The sequence below is a fragment of the Balaenoptera physalus genome (assembly GCF_965194825.1).
Source record: "Balaenoptera physalus genome assembly, chromosome: 19".
NCBI lineage: Eukaryota > Metazoa > Chordata > Mammalia > Artiodactyla > Balaenopteridae > Balaenoptera > Balaenoptera physalus.
In genome coordinates, this window is record NC_138900.1 from 33,552,346 (window position 1) to 33,569,181 (window position 16,836).

A 16,836-nucleotide genomic window follows, 5' to 3' on the forward strand; every position below is an offset into this window, starting at 1 on the left:
CAGAAAAACCTGAAAGGACGGGATTTGAAGAGTGAGCACATGGAGATTTGGGGAGAGTGGTGCACCCAGAGAGGGCAGGGAAGCCCTGTGCCCTTTCCCCACACCTTGTCCCGTGCATCTCTTCCATCTGAGTTACATCCTTTTATAATAAACCTGTAATCTAGTAAGTAAACTGTTTCTCTGAGTTCTGAGCCACTCCAGCAAATTAATGGAACCCAAGTAGGGGGTCGTTGGAACCTCTGATCTACAGCCAGTCAGAAGCAAGCTGGGCTTGCAATTGGCATCTGAAATGGGTGTGTGAGGGCAGTCTTGTAGGATGGAGCCCTTAACCTGTGGTGTCTGATGCAGCATCTAGGTAGATAGTGTCAGAATTTAGTTGAATTGTAGGATACCTGGTGTCAGAGAATTGTTTGGTTGTGTGGAAAACCCCCCACACCCACTGGAATTGGGTGCAGAATTAGAAAGGGCTGCTCTGCCATCCTCTTGGCCTTCCCTCCGTTGTGGTGGCAGCAGGGCTGCAGCAGTCCCCGGCATCATGTCCTCACACCATAAAATCCAAAATCAGGGAGGGAGAGACTGGCTTTCCTCATGCATCATTCTCCAATCAAAAAAAAAAAAAAAAAGGAAATATGTCCCGGATCCAGGCAGAGACTCCACTTTACAGGTGAACTGTTGGTCAGGATGGTGTCATTTTCCTCTCACTTAGCCTTAGGAGGACTGAGAGAAAGGAGTATCTGCCTGCCGGTCGCTGCAAAAGGAGGGTGCTGGTCATTCCCCAGTTGTCCCTTGGACCCATCTTCTGCCCTTCTCCACCCTGCTGCCAGCTCTGTGCCCTTGGAGGCTGATATCCATGGGTTTCATCACCAAGCTCCGCCCTTGGTATCTGAGTGGGTTCAGCCCACAGGGGGTACCAGGAAGAGATGGGAGGGATCAGGGAGAGAAGCTGGGGCATTTCTTACCTCTGCTCCATCCCTGCCAGGCCACAGTGTGGCAGTGGCTGCACTTCCCTACTGAAGGCCAAGGTCAGGGAGATATTGCCTTTGAGTGACGACCTCCTGAGGTATTGTTCTGCCTTTCATACCTAGATCTACAGTCCAGTTGTGACTTTCTCCCTGTTTTTTATTTTGAAAGTTTTCGAATCTACTGAAAAGTTTAGAATAACTTAATAAACACTCATACCCTTCAGCTAGATTCCCCAGTGGTTAATATTATGTCACTTTTTCTTTATGTCTCTTAATATATAGATACAGATATAAATAGATGGAGATATATGTATAGACAGATAATGTATTGAGCTGTACAGTTTGGGGTTTTACTGAACGATTTGAATGTTCTAGACAACTTGACATTTCACTCCTAAATACTTTGGCATGCATCTCCTAAGGATAAAGACATAACACCCCCAAATTAACATTAATTCAATAGTATCACCCAACTGATTTTTTTTTTTTTTGCTTAAAAACTACTTTCTTGATAATCCTGACATTAGATAGTGCTTTGCAGCTGACAAAGCACATTCACCAACATTATTTTATTTCATACCCACAGTCACCTTCTTAAGCAACTGTTATCATCCCCATCTTATAGGTGAGGAAAATAAGAATCAGAGAGGCTAATGACCCACCCAGGGTCACACAGCGTGACTGGGATTCAAACACAGGCTTTCTGACTCCAAATTCTATGCACTTTCCGTGACATCACCACTCATTTTGGACAGGGTGTTAGTTTTTCTAGAACTTATGCCCCCAAACACTTCCCTTATTTTTTCCCCCCTCCAACCTTCTCATTCACCAGAAATAATGAGGATGCCTTTCTCCAGCTTCAAATAGCGATACTTTAGGGGTACTGGTTATCCACCTTGGCCTCTGCTTGGTGTGGAAAGAATGCTAGGCAACACGTTTGGACACTGCACTTAATTTAAGCTAGCGTGATTGATTACATAGTATTTCTTAACTGCATTGTGCTTGATTCGCCCCTTCCTTCCCTGGGCACTGAGTGAAAGAAAGCTTCCCTCCTGGATGGCAAGAACCTGGTTTCTACTGCTCAAGTAGCAGGAGAGGACAGGTGTCCTTGACGCCCAACCAGGGCAGAATCTTGGACTCGCAGCTACCAGATCTCCTCCTGAGGGCCTCTCCAATGAGGCCCTTTCTCTCCTTCGCCACTGTCACTGTGCCAGTCCAAGCCACCTCGACTCCTGCTAGGAGACTGCAGCAGCCCCTCACCCAGTCTGCCCATCTGCATCCCCTCCGCTTCACTCTGAATCTCATCAGTAATGTCTGTCACCCTGGGAATGAAGTACAAAGTCTGTGCTGTGCCACCTCCTGGCTCCAGCTCCCACTGACCTCGCTGCCTCATCTCCTACCATGCGCCCCTGCCCACCCCAAGTTCGTGCCAGGCCAGCCTCGTTTTCCTCAAACAAGCCCAGGTCCCACCCCAGCATCTCTCTACCTGCTTTTTTCTCTCTGCCTGCGGTGCGTCCCCATTTCCACCCACAGCTGCCCGATTATGCATCCTTCAAACCTCAGCTTAAGGATCCAGCCCCGAGCCCCACAGCTGGATCCCCCAAACGCCTGAATCACACCCTGTGCTTTTCCTGCATGCATCCCAGCATCTTCACATGAGAAGTGCTCAGCAAATTGGTCGATGATCGAATCCTCCCAATTTCTCTAGAGAAAGTAGTGAGGCCCAGAGAGGAGGGGTAACACCTAAAGTCGGTGTCAGAGCCCAGGTGAGCCCAGGCCTTTCTCACCCAAAGCCTCAGCCCTTGCTCCCTCCAGAAGGAGCCCTTCCTGCTTTATCCTGGCTCCTTCATCCGGGAGCGGTGGTCCCCTTGCCCTGCCATCATCACAGGGCATGCCCCCCTGGAGGGGGATGGGAAACCTCCTCACCTTTGCTTCACATCTGCTTTTGAAACCATAGATGATCATTTATACACTCATTTGGCCACTATTACCATTCATTTATTCACCAAATATTTATTGAGCAAATTGTATGTGTGACATTATGCTATTCATAGGTGAGCAGTGAGCAAAACAGGTTGCTGCCTTCAGAGAGTCACCACGTAGAAGGAAGACAGACCAAATCTCACAAACAGACAGTGAGTGTTGAATGGTGGCCAGAGGGAGGTGCCAGGAAGGAACCCAGAGGGCAGAGTGACAGAGGAGCAGTGGTCCCCACCCAGCATCAACCCTCTCTCCCTCCTAACAGAACCCCCGCCGTTGCATTCAGCTATCCATGGCCTCAAACGTCCCCGAGCCGGGAGAAACCACCACAACCCCCAGGCCCCAGGGTGAACCTGACTGGCCCAAGGGTAATTCTACCCCCTTGCCAGGGACAGGCTCGAGAAGGAGCATGTGACCCATTTCAGGCCAATGAGACAAAGGTAGTTCTGCTAGGGAAGACAGGGACCTAGGAAAGCGTCCTTGCGTTGAAGAGAAAGCCACAAGCAGAGATGGTCATTCGTCTTCCTCTGGATGCTGTATGTCTGGCTGTGACGGCTAGAAGTGCTGCAGCCTCGCACTCCCAGCCTGAGGGTGAAGCCAGCCCTGCGCCCAGCTGAGCAGAGGTGGAGGAACCAGGTGCGCGGTGCTGCTGTATCGTGAGGGTGCTGGAGCCCTCTGATTTCCCATCCATGTGAGATTGCCTTTCTTTATAGCCCACCTAAAGCACCAAAATTGATACAGAGATGTGGGCCGTGTCTGCTGCCCTCGTTGTTCTATCCCTAACTCCTGCCACAGTGCCTGGAACACAGTAGAGACTCAATAAATCGTTTTGGAATGGGTGGTGTGTTGTAGGTCAGATCTCCCCGAAGCAGACTGGTAGACAAGGCTTCCCGTGCAGGCATCATATTATGAAATGCTCCTGGGGGTCTCATAAGGGGGAAGCAGAAGTAGGCCAGGAAGTGGGGGGCAGGGGGAGAACAGGAGCAGGATCAGACAAAGCCCCCAGGGTGGCTTCCACCTGATCCCGCAGGGAGCTCGGCCAAGGGAGCTGGGCTTTCTGAATCCCACTCCTCAGTCTCTGCCTGAGGGACCCCCAGGGGCATAGAAACTGCCAGTCCCTTCCAGCTCTCAGCTTTCGCAGTTAAAGTGGTTCCAGGAGCACAAGAGTGGCACCTGCCAACCCCTGGAGCCAAAAGTACAGTGAAGCTGGCACCGAAGTGAAGAAGGGACCAAAGAGGGTCCGGACGTGGGCCAGCAATGGGGGCCACAGGCAGATGAACGGATAGGCCTAGAGCGTGTCCACAACTGATTCTCAAACAGCAAAACCGAGGCAGCCTTCTGGTCTGCAAATGCTCCCACCATACCCCTCCTCCAGCCAGACGGGTCATTTCCTGCTGCCCACACAGGATGGCCAGCGGAAGCCCCCAACTTTTATTAAAATGGAAAAAAATCTTTGCATTTCAAAATTATTATTGCACTTTGTTATTCATCTTGAGATTCTTTTTGCAAAACATCAAAACCAGATCACAATTTTATGATGAAATATTGATTATGCATCTATATTTGTATGCAGAGCTCCACACTATGTAGATAGAACACCCACCCTGTCATATCTTCCATTTAAGTCAATATGAAGATGGATGTTCCCCCCAGGCAAGTTTTGATAAAATACCTGTGTTGATATAAAAAGACATTAATGCCAATGCAAATCAATACCTGCTTATTGGTTTGGGTCTCTTCTCCTCCACGCAGCAGCCGGCTCCAAGAGGGGCTTCCAAACACCAGTAGCTCCCAGCCAGTTTGCATATTTCTTCATTACACCACGTGAGTGGGAAATGTCAAGGGAATGTGAACTGGCAGGGGGCTGCCCACACCCGCTCCTGAATCGAATCGGGGAGGGAATGAAAATAAAAGCAAACAGCCTGTAAACAAATCTGAGAGACACTTTATTACTGTCATTAGCGATGTGCTTATCCTGTCTCGCTTTCAAAAAGAGTAATATTTAAACAGCAGAGGAACCAAGAATCATCTCCATCCTTGTCAGGTTCTCAGCATACGACAGGAACTAGGTCTCGTCTTGACTGTGGGCATCTGCCGTGTCTGCCTGCCCAACACTGTCACCTGAAACTCCATGTATTTAGTACTCCCTAAAAGTCTCATTTATTCTCTGCCTTCCCCACCATGAAGTAAGGTCCCAAGGGGCAGAGTTTTTCGTTTGTTTACTGCCGTATTTCCTATGTCTGGTTGCTGAATTAATTTCTTTCTGCTTCATTCATTCATCCAACAAATTGAGCAACTACTATATGACACGACTCTACTGGGTCCTTGGTGAACAAAAAATTGTTCCTGGTGAAAAAACATTGGCGAACAAAACAGACATCCTAGTGGGCTAGAGGACAATAGACATAATAAATATACAGGAAGTTAGAAGGCAGTAACTGCAATGGAGGGGGCAGAGGCACAAAGTAAGGACTGGGAATGCTGGGGAGATGGATTCCGATTTTAAATCGGGTGGTCAGGTGCAGCTTCAGAAGGTAGCTTTGAGCAAAGCTTTGTAGGAGGTAAGAGAATGAGATACGCAGCCATGGAGGGGAGGGGGTAGGGATTTCCATGCACTTGGAATAGTGCAGATATCCTAAGGCAAGAGTATGCCTGGTTTATTTAAGGAACAGAAAAAAGTGAGTGGCTAGAATGGAGTGAGTAATGTTTGGACAATTGAAGTAGATGGGTGATGCTGAGACTTCTAGGGGCCACCTTGCCCCTAACAGCTGCCATATGGGAGACCCCATATGAAGAATAAACAGAGTCACACAGAGCCCCCTGGATCCAGCCACGCCTGAAGCAGCTTCTACCCAACGTCTTTTCTGTGCTTGAGCCAATATATTCCCTTTTTAAAGTCACTTGTAACTGAAAGAGACCTGAGAAAACAAGTCTGAAACCAAGCGACTAGGACGTTTGAGTTGCTGTGCCGATGGTGGGCCTCAAAGATACCAGCCGGCTGGCTGTGGGACAATGGGAAATCCAGCCTGGGAGGGCGAGACCTGGAAGCCATCTGTGCAGGGGAGGCCTGGACAGCTGACAAGTGAGAAGGAGTCTTTCAAATTTGCAATTTTCAAGTGTCAGAAGGATGTTGTGCCGCTCCTCTGACACTCGGCATCTTAGGCAGATTCTCCCTGTTTCCATCAACACATCTGCTGTGTGAGGTACAGCCTTTGCACTCACATGACCCAGAACCCACAACTGAGAATGAGAACTCAAGGTGTTAGTTTGTCCAACAAGTCACATTCAAAGGACCAGACAGGCCCTCCTTCCTCACTTAGCAAAGTTGACATAATACTTTCAAAGGATTCTATTCAATTCGACAGGTGCTTTGAACACACGCTCTTCAAGATGCTGGCGAGTCAGAAACACACAACCTGGCCTGTCCCATAAAAGATGATCTAGTGGGTGAGGGGCCCTTTAATTCATTTCATTCACATTTATTCCATGCTAAAGGCAAGACACTAGGTGCTGGGGTAGAAACTCCCAAAACAGGGGAAAGACAGACATTCGCATGTGATACTGGTACGTGATCACCCCGCCATTATTCATTCAGCAAACTTGAAATCAGTACTTCCTGTGCACCCAGCACTCTTAGGCATTAAGGATGCAACAAAAGCAAGATGGGCAAGATCCCAGTTCATGTGGAGTTTATGTCCTAGCGGAGCATGAAGATAACAAAGTGAAGCTAATTTTTTAAAGAAAGGATGACTTCTGAAATTAAGTGCAGCGAGGAAAATATATCAGGAAAATATATTCCAATAGAGAGATACCGGGGAGTATGGGGCAAGATGGAGAGGTCAGGGAAGGTTGAGCTGAGCCCACATGCTGGGAAGGAGCCAGCCTGCAGAGAGGCAGGGGGAAGTGCTCTAGGCAGAGGGAATGATGGGTGCAAAGGCCTGAGCAGAAACAGGCTTGGCCCACCTGAGGACCAGACTCAAGGCTGTGTGGCCAGAGCTTAGCCGGTGACGAGGAGAGATGGGAGATGAGGTCAGGGTGAGTGGGGCCAGATCATGAGGAGTTCGGGTTTTATCCCAAGTGCCGTCACCTTTATTTCAGGGTGATGTTGGCATACTTCCACTCAGATAAATTAACATTCTCGCCTTGGCAGATCATTCGGGTAGAAACAAGAAATGTACCCAGCAATGCAAAAAGAAGAGGAGGGTTCTACAGTTTCTCAAGATCCAGACAATGGCACCTTGTGTTTGCTTTGTTTTAAAGAGAAAGCCTGCAAATAAATAGAACCCAAGACTGAAAGTAAAGGGGCCACAGTAGAGGAGGCAACCACACAACGCACGTCACAAAGTGAACAGCAAGACCAAGGCAGGAGCAGCTCATCCCAGGCGAGGGACTTGGGAAGGAGTGGGTGGGCCTGGAAGGACGTGGGGACGCTGACCCCCCAGAGGTGGGAGAGATGTACCTGCTCTGGAGGCAGCAGCATGGGACGGGGGTGCAGCGAGCTGGCCAGGAGGATCAGGGTAAAGGTTGGGGTTGAGAGTGAGGGAGGAAAGCAGGGTGCTGGGAGCAGATTTTAAAGTTAAATGGCTGCCGTAGACCTTGTATAGCCCTCTAAGCTTCTGTCCTTCTCGGGGGGGGAGCTTCAGTCCTGGGCCCAAGGGAGACCTCACAAGGCCTCTGCTTCGCATCTGGGCTGTGGCAGCGTCAGGTTGCAGGAAGGATGAGGTCCCAGGCTTACAGCAAATCACACATCTAGTCCTTGGCCGTGGCTGCTGTGTTTTTGGCAGTTGGAAACGCATGAAGGAAGTTCATTTTTCTGTAGCAGCTACAGTGATGAAGCAGGGAGAAGCAACTGGAAAGGTCAAACATGCCCTTCACCTACTCAGCTCATAAACCCGGGGAGAGACGGAGCCCTGAGCCTTTGGGAGGAGAGTAAATCCTGCGCTGTGCCGAGGCTGCAGAGGTGGAGTCAGGGTCGGCCCGTCCTGGGAGATATCTCCTCCTGTTCTAGCTCACCAGGCCCTCTGGCTGAGCTTTCTAAATAGGGTGGGCAAGGAGAAGCTGTGCCTCCAGAGTTCAAGGGCCAGGCACCTTAGAGAGGCAGGTGAGGGTTGTGGTCAAGAGAACGGGCTCTAGACTCAGAATGCCATCAGTTCACATCCAGAATGGCTGTCATCCTAACTTGAGGGTGACACCGTTGAGGCTGAAACCAACCAATAAGGTATTACAAAAGGGGGCCAGCAGCATGAAGGAGACCATTGCTTCACCATGCTAAGAGAAGCTTCACTGAACCGCAGAGCACGTAAGAAGTGCAGCAGCTTGAATGTCTCAGGTGGGTTCCCTGGTAGCAGGCACGAGTTGGGGGCAGAGCCCAATGGTAAAACATTAGTGGATTGCTTCCAGCATTATCTGGGACAGAGTGGGCTTTCCACCCCTGAAAGGGCCTGAATAGCCCTTTCTAGGAAGTTTTATCCCAATAGCCATCATAGTTTGAAGACAATGTCATTAAAACTATGAACTCCCTAACTCTAGTTCTATGCCCACCAAGCATCCTTCTTATTTCAAATTAGCTTCCTACGTTATGTGCGAGAGAGAGCGTGTTGACAGAAAGAGGACCAACTGACTATTTCCCTTGGTGGGCATGTTTTCATTAATAAAACAACCTTCCAGCCTCTCTCTCTCTCTCTCTCTCTCTCTCTCTCTCTGCCACTTGCTACATTCATTTTGAAGGGAGAACTATAGATTATGAATTCCATCTCCCAGACGAGCATTAAGCCAAACACTAGGGGATCTCCCTACTCTTCCGACCCCCAAGGTACATATTGCTTTCCCACCACCCCCTCTCCTTCCCCCTCTCCTGTGCCCACTGCGCTCCACGCCTCCTGGTATATCAGAGCTCAACAGAGTCAGGTCAGAGCTTGAAGGATGCTGAGAGCCCACTGAAAGCAATGACTCCTGCACTGAGGTTCACAGAAGTAGCACTGGGTCCTGTGAAATCTTGGCAAAGATTCAGAAAACCTAAGGGAATCCACACATTTAGCCGATAATGAGGCCACACAGACCAACTACAGCATCAGACATCTCATTAAACTGGGAAGCTCAATACTGTTTCTGTTGCACAATCGCCTCTAAATGACTTTTATTAATAAAATTGGGGAGATGAATTAGTCATTCCTTAATCAGTGCAGAGGGTTTAGTTGGCAAAATCTTTACAAAGAAGAGGATCCAGGAGCGGTGAGAATACTAAAAGCTGCCCTTGTTCTACGGGGTCGGAAAAACTGAGCTGCCACCCGCACCCCCACCCCTCACCATTTTACGAGTTAAGAAAGGGGACAAAAAAACATACTTTTCCTCGAGTTTCAAATTTCCATTTCCCTTAAACTCTTAGAATATCCTGTAACCCTTTATAGCCTATAGCAGCTAGAATCACGAGGGATAGTCTCTCTAGAGTCTGTTTCCTTTTTCTCTCTTAATTCACTCAAACCTCAGTGGATGATGGATTTGACCCTTGAAGTCAATATTACACATAAATAAGAATCATCCTCAGCTCACCTGCTGTTCTTGGTGGGAGGGGAGGGAGGGAAGGAAGTGGTTCAATAATTTTTAAGTGGGAGAGAAGGGTGTAAAACGACACTCCTACTACACCAGTAGTTTCTCCACATTATTGAATCTTCACAACAATCTCAGGAAGAAAGTATAATTTTCCATTTCACAGATAAGAAAATTAACATTTGGAGAGGTTAAAAGACTTCCCAGGGGGCTTCCCTGGTGGCGCAGTGGTTGAGAATCTGCCTGCCAATGCAGGGGACACGGGTTCGAGCCCTGGTCTGGGAAGATCCCACATGCCGCGGAGCGGCTACGCCCGTGAGCCACAATTACTGAGCCTGCGTGTCTGGAGCCTGTGCTCCGCAACAAGAGAGGCCGCGATAATGAGAGGCCCGCGCACCGCGATGAAGAGTGGCCCCCGCTTGCCCCAACTAGAGAAAGCCCTAGCACAGAAACGAAGACCCAACACAGCCATAAATAAATAAATAAAGAATCCTGGTCAAAAAAGGTGATGATTTAAAAAAAAAAAAAAAAGACTTTCCAAGGGAACAAATGTTTAGAAGTAAAGCGCAGTTCTAATGTTTAAGTCCAAGTTCATTCCATAACAAGGCTCTACAAACGCCACTGGATTCAGCACCATGGACAGAGGCGGAGCCCCCAGAGTCTTTACTGGGGGCAGAGAGGGTGGGAAGTTGGACGCTGAGTCCCAGGGAATAACTCGAACTACAGAAATGCCTGAACAAATAGGAAGGGGGCCAGGGCCAAGGAAAGAGCTATCGTCACAGTCTCTTCACATCTGCATCAAACTGCTCTTTTGAGAAGCATTTTCTATCCTCCTACCAACTACTTAAGCTAGAACAAGCATTGTCATCTGTAAAATGCCATTCCCAGACTGCCACCCAGAGTTTTTATAAAACACAGATGAATCAATGGATGGAAAAGTTATCTGAAATTCATAAAAATTCACTGTTAAGGAAACAACTGAAGGATTGGGATTCCCCCAATCCCAGTGACTTAACACAATAGACATTTATATCTGGCTTGTGTAAAGCCCCAAACAGGGATTCCTGATAGCCATGAAGCTTGCCTCCAAGAGTGATTCTGGTGCTGGGTACCCTGGGGTCCTTCCTCCTTGTGGCTCTGACACCTTCCAACATGGCTTCCTGTGTTTAGGTTCCTGTGTTTATCTGCATCGAGCTAAAAGGAAAAATCATGAAGAATATCCAGGGAGATTTTTATAAGCTGAGCCTGGAAATGGCACACATCACTTCTGCTCACATTTTATTGATTAGAACCCAGCTCATGGCCACACCTACCTACAAGAGGGGATAGGAGGTGTGGTCTAGCTGTGGGTACAGGAAGATGAGGAGGTGAGTTTAGATTAACACAGAGCAGTTTCTCGCTCCTGTGCAAAGCTAAGTTGCCACAGTCACATGATTCTTAGCCCCATTTGAGAGCTTGAAAGTGGGAATAAACTAAGGACACACCATGTTAAATATCTTGACTCCTGGGCTTTTACTGGATGAATTCCACATGTGGATAATCTTGGATTCCCCAGCTGGGCATCTTGTGACCTCCACGGTACAAAAGCAGGGGAAATTACTACAAGCTAGAGCTGTTAGATCATTAGATTCCCCAGGAAGATATGTATATCTATATAGATAGGTAGGTAGATAGATAGATGATAGATAGATGATGATGATGATGATAGATAGATAGATAGATAGATAGATAGATAGATAGATGATAGATAGATAGATAGATAGATAGATAGATGATAGATAGATAGATGATAGATAGATAGATGATAGATAGATAGATAGATAGATAGATAGATAGATAGATAGATAGATAGATAGATAGATAGATCGATCGATCTACATTCCTGGAGATTCTAATTCAGCTACCTGGCATGGATCTGGGATGTGTTTTTAACCACAGGGTATTTGTCAGGACTCTTCCAGTTGCAAGTGGCAGGAATCCAACACACATGCTCTTAAGCAAGAAAGGAAATGCACTGGTTCATGTAATTGTGCCAGGGATAGGATTAATTTGGGTCATGGCTGGATATAGTTTCAAACAGTCTCATTGGGACACCCCAGCTCTCCATCCCTTACCTGATCTCTTCAGTAGAGGATCCATTTTCAGGCAATCTCTCTTCACGGGTCCAGGTGGCCACCAGCAGCTCCAGGCGTACTTTTTTATCCACATCCCCAAGAGAAGTGCTCTTTCTCAGGAAGAGTTCCATAATTTATCCCTTTGGAGCTAATTGTTCTGGCTTGGATCGCATGCCTATCCCTAAACCAGTCACTGTGACCTGACAAATGGTGTCCTCTGACTGTCCAGGTCATGAACCTGGGTCACGAGCCCGCCCTGAGTCTGGGGGTGAGGTCCGAGCCATACCACATACATGGACTAGTTCGAGGCGGGGGTGGCTCCCCAGGGACAACCAGGGTGTCATCCCCTGAAGAAGGGGGGACAGGGAGTGGGTGCTGGGCAAGCATCAGCAACAGAGATTCTCATGCACTAGGCTATGGGGGGCTTTGAGAGATGTGGGAGCCCTGACCTTCAGACTCCCCCCAGGGCTGTGGGCAGGTCCCTCAGACCTGCAGAGACGTCTCTGCTCACCAAGCTGCCTGATGCCTTCCGTTCCTACTCCAGAACCCTGCTGAGTACCCCCTACATTGAACACATGAAACTGGCATGACCCTCCGGGCTTCCTTTGTCACAGGACAGGAGTGTACCAGACCCCTTCACCCAGACCCTCTCAGCAGCCCTAACCCCAACAGGCTTGGCCCTCTTCCCAAGGCCGAGTGCTCGGTTGCCAGTGGCACCAAGGACTCCAGCTGATGGTGACTTTAAGCAGAGGTTTATGACCTGAGGCCTCTGGGCAACAAAGAACCCCCAAACCCCTAAATCTGAAGTCAACACTCGAGTGTGTGTACATAACGTATGTGCATGCTTCTCTCCACCTGGGGGAAAAAAAACCCCACAACTTTCATCAAGTTACCCAAGGAGACATCCTAAAAAGACTGAGAACCACCAGTGTCAACTATGGCTTCTCTGGGCATCTGCTTCAAGTATTTAATGGTGAAGTTTCACATACCATAATACGCATTCTGGAGAAGCAGGGAGCCACAGGCCAACTTGAAATATTCTTAGATCAATGTTTCCCAAAATGGGTTCCTTGGACGATGGATTGATGTGATCTTATGTCTAATGAAAGGAACACAAACATTTCATGTTCAAATAAGTTGGGGCAATGCTGGGATAAACGAGGTTAAACAGGCTTCTTTTCTGCTGGACTTCTCAGAGGCTTTAATGCTCTAACGTGTTTTGTGACTCTTCAGGAGGGGTTGTAGTAGGCAGTGTTTCCCAAACTTACATGACACGAGCACTGTCTTGAGTGGGGGTTTTTCTCTGTTAGCGGCATCCTGGTAAACATGCCCCTGAACGTGAACTCATGGGTTATCCATTTGGGAATCCCCGGTCCTCAGGGATGTATGTTCGTGGTGGTGACTTTGAGTTTGTGCTGCTGTAAAGAGGTCTGGCAGCAAGCATCTGAAAACTTCAAAAAGGGGGTGATACTTAGGAGAAATCATTCTCTGTCCTTTGCCTGAGTTAGAACAAACAAGGTGCCAGTATGTTTGCTAGACCCCCTGGCATCTCTGGATGTCTGTGAGCTGTGGAGTGTCAGGTGGGAAGGGTGGGGGACTGGAGTCAGCACGTCCTGGGAGGGCTCGTGACTCTGCCACTAAGTGGCTGTGCAATTCAGGCGTGGACTTGACCCCTCTGAACCTCAGCCTGTGATCTGTAAAAGGGTTTGATGTGAGGATTGAGTGAGATCGTGTAGGGAATGCATGGTGTCTGGCACTCAGGAATGCCCACCCACAGGTAGCTGAAGCAGAAGACTGTTTGGAGGTCTGGGGCCTGCAGAGCTTCCTTTGCTCTGGCAGCTCCAGGAAATGCCCCACTTGTCCTTACCTACCTTCTCCTCTTACCTCAACTGTCTCCTGCCTGCTCTCGACAGCTCCCCATTCTCTCCCCCTCAGGCTCCTTTGCTGCCACTCTGGGGACCGCCAAACACTGCTGGCCCTCTTTCCTGCCCTCTTGTGGCAGCTGAGGGGGTAGCAATGGGACGATGACCTCCGAGGCTGGCTCCCTCCCACCTGCCTTGGCATCTCCCCTGGCCCCACCTTGGGTCAACAAGCCACATGGAAATGGATGCAGAGTCCTCACTGTTGGCTGACACTCAGACTGAACTTGAGGTCACCCTTTGTGATATGTCACCAAGAGCGAACAAATCCACGCCGCGTCTATTCTATCAGAGCTTGTTTCTATCTGCATCTGTCATTGCTGATTGCATTTGAATGGGTTTAGTCTCTATTTTAAATAAAAGATTTATGCCTTAGCTGTCAGAGCCTGCCTTCATTTGAAAATTTAATCTTGTTTCTAGGAGTCTAAATTAACTTATTAGATTTAGGCGTCCCTCGTGTGTCTCGGAGAGAAAAGGAGTAGATTCTCCTCTGCATACGGCCCTATACACACCACACAGTGGAAGTCAAGAGCTAGATGTGCTTCACCACCCAGCGAACCAAGGCAGGACAGAAGCCACCGTCTTGGACAGCTTTATTTGGTATCCTTGTGTCCAGGAAGTGTTTTTCTGGGTTCCCAGGTCTCTGGGCCAGCTTCCCGGCCATGAGCTTGGGGGCCTGTGTTCCCTGCACCAAATTTGCCCTTTCTCCAGAGTTTTGTGGAAGCCCCAGCAGAGACCCCCAGCACGAGACCAACTGGTCAACCTTAGCTGTGTGAAGAAATTCTGAGTTTCCTTCGTATCTGTGTTGTATCTTCTACCCTCTCAGAGCGCTCACTAGTTAGACCACAGGGTCAGAAGACCTGGGTCTGAGTCCGAGCTGTGTGACCTTGGGTAGGCCACTTAACTTCCCTGACCCTCAGTCTCCTCATCTGAAAGATGGAGGCAACGTTAATGCCCATCTCATAGGGTTGCCGTGTCTCTGAGTGAGAAAATAGGGGGGAGGCTCTTGAGAGCTGCTCTCTATAAGTGTGTAGCTACTTCAGCAGGTATGGGGGGTGTGCACATCTACCTCCTTTGGAGGTGAAGACGTGGCTGCTCCAAGGGGGAAGTGTCTGCTGGGGGTCACAGCGAAGTGAATGGCAAAGCTGGCCCAGAACCAGGAATTCTGATCCCAGCCCAGTGCCGTGGGCTCTTCCCTCCTCCCCCCACCGACCCCACCCCCATCTCTGTCTCTGTCTCTCTTCCTCTCTTTCCCTCTCTCCCTGTCTCTCTCTCTCTCTCTCTCTCTCTCTGCAGTAGACTAAATAGTGCCTCCTAAAATTCATATGTTAAAACCCTAAACTCCAATGTGACTGTATTTGGAGAGAGGGTCTTTAGGAGCTAATTAAGGTTAAATGAGGTCATAAGTGTGGGGCCCTAATCTGATAGGACTGCCTGCTTTATATGAACAGGAAGAGCTCTCTCTCTCTCCCTCCCTCCCTCCCTCCCTCCAAGAGCATACACTAAGGAAGGCCTCGTGAGCACATAGTGAGATGGCGGCAGCCTACAACCCAAGAGAAGAGGGCTCAGAATGAAACCTGCCTTGCTGGCACCTTGACCTTGGACTTGCCAGCCTCCAGCACTGTGAGAAAGAAATTTCTGTTGTCAAGCCACCCAGTCTATGGTGTTTTGTTATGGCAGCCCAAACAGACTAATATACTCTGTCTCTCTGTCTCTCTCTCTCTCTGTCTCTCTCTCTGTCTCTCTCTGCCTCTGTCTTTGTCTCTCTCTGTCTCTGATTCTGTGTTTCTGTGTCTGTCTGTGTCCGTCTCTCTGTCTCCCTCTCTCTCTCCTCCCTCCCTCCACAGCAGTCCCTGACTTTCCCGTAGCACTCTCGCCATCTGCTGGTCAGTCTCAGGTTAGCAGGCAAGGTCCAGGGCAGCCCCTTCCTCTCACACACACACACACACACACACACACACACTCCCCAGCCAAGGATGAGAGCTGGACGGACTCTCACCACCCCATAGTTTGCCCTCCCTCACACCCAATAACCTGGCGCACCTCAGTTCCTGACACATGAACAAAAATTTATTTTTTGTTATAAGCTCCTTAAAGTCAGGGCCACAACTGACCCATCTCTTTACCGACCCTCATGCCCACCTACTCACTCATTGCCTGGCACACGGTAGGTGCTCACTAAATGTTCCTTGAATGACTAAGAGAAGATGCTCCCTTTTGGGAATTTCATGAGTTCTCCTCTTTGGGGGCTCTGAGCTCAGGAAGGAGAAAGTCTCTTCGTCCTGGTGGGACCCCTACACGCTCACTCGCACAGGTAGTGCCCACACTCACACCCTGCACACAGCACCAGGCACCACCCGCCCGGGCTACGAGGTGACGGATTGGGAGCCCCGTCTCCTGCCTCATTAAGTGGCCTCACACCCAGCTCTGCAAGGCAACCTGGAGCAGGGGACATGCATCTCTTGGTTTGTCACTTGGCAAAACAACTCAAGGGGAAGGAAGATATAGTGACTGTCTCCATAATTCAGCTGCCTCAGCCTGGGAAGGAACCGTTATCTGAGGGGGCTAATTAAGATGAATCTATCCAAGGGGAGAAGAAACCCCAGCTTCAGCTTTCTAACCTAGAGGCTGCTCCATCACTCCAGTTCCTAAATCAGTCCAGGGTGGTAGGGGAAGAGGAGGCTCCTGGTCCAGCGTGCTCAGCCAGGGTCCTTTCATCCTCATCAGGCCAGGACAAGGGCAAGGAGAGTGAGAAACTCGCCTGGGGCACAAGATTTAAGGGGTGCCACAAACAGGATCGTGCAAGGTGAGTATTACCCATCCTTCCCTTTGCTCTCCTGTGGCTCAGCACCATGTTTTTCCTGATCTCGTCTTTCACTTTTTGATAGTCTATTCATAATGGACTTCTTTGCATGAATTTTGATTTTTTTAAAAATATTGCATTAATGAAGGTGAGACTTAGATATCTGCACAGCCATGTTCATAGCAGCACTATTCACAATAGCCAAAGGGTAGAAAGCAACCCAGGTGTCCATCGATGGATGAGTGGATAAACAAAATGTGGTATATCCACAGTGGAATTTTATTCAGCCTTAAAAGGGAAGGGGCAACTATACTCCAATAAAAATTAATTTAAAAAAAAAAAGGAAGAGAATTCTGACACATGCTACAGCATGGTAGAAACCCAAGGACATTGTGCTAAGTGAAATAAGCCAGTCACAAAAAGACAAATGCTGCCTGATTCCACTAATATGAACTACTTAGTCAAATTCAGAGAGACAGAAAGTAGAGTTATCCTGGGGGCTGGGGGAAGCA

General features: G+C 48.8%; 1 protein-coding gene across 2 annotated transcripts in view; it reads left to right on the forward strand.

Annotated features, from left to right (window-relative positions):
* LOC309648684 (uncharacterized protein C16orf78) overlaps window positions 1–16,836 on the forward strand; it is a 100,328-nt gene that overhangs the window by 45,608 nt on the left and 37,884 nt on the right. Inside the window, exon 1 of one of the 2 annotated variants that reach the window (XM_082437604.1) lies at window positions 15,062–16,327. The exons of the other annotated variant lie outside the window; for it this stretch is intronic. The gene's annotated coding sequence lies outside the window, so the exon portion shown is untranslated. Of the gene's footprint in view, window positions 1–15,061; window positions 16,328–16,836 lie in introns of those variants that run through there. 2 annotated transcript variants of the gene reach the window in all.